This window comes from Oryzias latipes, chromosome 18 (genome assembly GCF_002234675.1).
Source record: "Oryzias latipes chromosome 18, ASM223467v1".
NCBI lineage: Eukaryota > Metazoa > Chordata > Actinopteri > Beloniformes > Adrianichthyidae > Oryzias > Oryzias latipes.
This window is the reverse complement of record NC_019876.2, coordinates 4,004,303-4,006,016: the sequence shown is the minus strand read 5'-3', so window position 1 is coordinate 4,006,016 and position 1,714 is coordinate 4,004,303. Positions and strand designations below refer to the sequence as shown.

Sequence of the window (1,714 nt, the reverse complement as noted above, 5' to 3'; positions counted from 1 at the left end):
ATATAAGGCTGAGGATGACTGTTATCGCTGATGTTCTCACTGTTCTGCCTCTATACCTCTCAGTGGCGTATCTTGGCATTCAGTTTGTGCTCAAAGTGTTTGTCGGTTTACCTTTCAGCTGTCGTGGCAGTCCTCATAATATCGACTGTATTGTCAGAAGCCCTGTACTGGATTTTTGTAGGCGATGGGTTCCCCTTCGTTTTGCATGTTGTTGATGATTTCTCGGTGGTCAATTTTCCTCTGTATCCCTGGTCTTTTGCATCTCTGTGGCAAAAAATTAATTTTCAAATCTGGGTTTCCACTTTGTCTATAATGTATGGTCCTCCACCCGTCCGGATTTATTTTTCTTCTATGGATCTGGATGGTTCATTGATGCTTGCCTCTCCCCTTTTTTCATCTCTAGCTTTTGTGCAGCGCGTAGTTTATTCATTCTTTGGTTGAATATGATTTGTGAATGATTGGGCCACCTGAAATTTGCTGTGGCTTTGGTCCCACGGTCATCCGTTCATCTTGTGTTCTTGTTCCGCGTAGTTAAATCCTGGGCCCCGTGTTCCTGTTGTTCTGGATTTTCGTGTTTTGCGTCTGATCTTTCCCTCTCAATGCTTGGAGTGGTTTTGTTATGATAATGACTGTCGTGTCTTCAGGCTCCCTCCACTTGTTCTTCTGAGGCTGCGCCCTCTGGTTTTGGGGAAAAGGATTTCTGAAGAGTGGTTTGTATTTGTCCGGCCGCCAGAATCCACAGCTCTGATGGTTTTTAAGGGATCGTGCGGTTATGAGAGAATTCAGCCAGGGAGATTATATTAAGGCTGTTTCAATAGTGAGATGATAGTATTGTGTCATCGGTTGACTTGGTTATGTCACGGTGCCTGTCAGCTCACCTCCCCCTCCCTCAGCTCCTGCACCTGCTCTGCTGATTGGAACCAGCTGACCTTCATCTCCTCATCACCCTGCCGGCCTTCTTAAGGGATCTTCTCATCAGAATTCAGCGCCAGTTCGTTATACTCACTCCGGTGCTTATGTCTGGCCTTTTAGTATCTACCTTCCAAGCTAAGTTATTTGACTCACCACGCTCTGCATTATCCTTCAGGTTCCCTCACCACTGGTCTTGCTGGTTTCATCATCCTGAGCTCTCCACCGCGCCCCTCGCTGGTCCCGCCGTCCTCGGCGTCCACGTCCTGCCTCAATCTGGTTCCGTCGTCCTCGGCGTCCACGTCCTGCCCCAAGCTGGTTCCGCCGTCCTCGGCGTCCACGTCCTGCCTCAAGCTGGTCCCGCCGTCCTCGGCGTCCACGTCCTGCCTCAGGCAGTTTCCACCGTCCACGGTGCCCACGCCTCGCCTTACGCCCGTCCCAAGAACTATAAGTCTCCATCCGAAGAGGATTCAACCACAAAAACCTTGTAAAAATAAACCTCTTCTAACCCACATCTCGGATCGTGAGTTACTTCCGGGTTTCAGCGTCTGGGTCAGTCACGTCTACGACGTCAGCCATGACAGGTTAATGTTTAAATAACACCATGAGCAATTTCTACCCTGACCGTAAGAACTATATCACTTGCGCTCTCAAGCTTAGTTCAAGAGTTAAATCTTGTGTTCACAAGCCAGTCTTCTATCTGCCCTGCTTAAGCAGATGACCCTCGGCTAGACGCATCCCCATTTAGAGGCTTGTTATACTCCGTCTCTAAATGCTTAAGGTTCAGTCTAGCTAAAAAACCTAT

At 48.6% G+C, this 1,714-nt stretch overlaps 1 long non-coding RNA gene across 1 annotated transcript; it reads left to right on the top strand.

Annotated features, from left to right (window-relative positions):
* Window positions 1-871: 871 nt before the first annotated feature.
* LOC110017046 lies at window positions 872-1,421 on the top strand. Its single transcript, XR_002292351.1, has 2 exons — window positions 872-1,010; window positions 1,088-1,421. It is a non-coding gene; the product is annotated as an uncharacterized LOC110017046 (long non-coding RNA).
* Window positions 1,422-1,714: the final 293 nt, after the last annotated feature.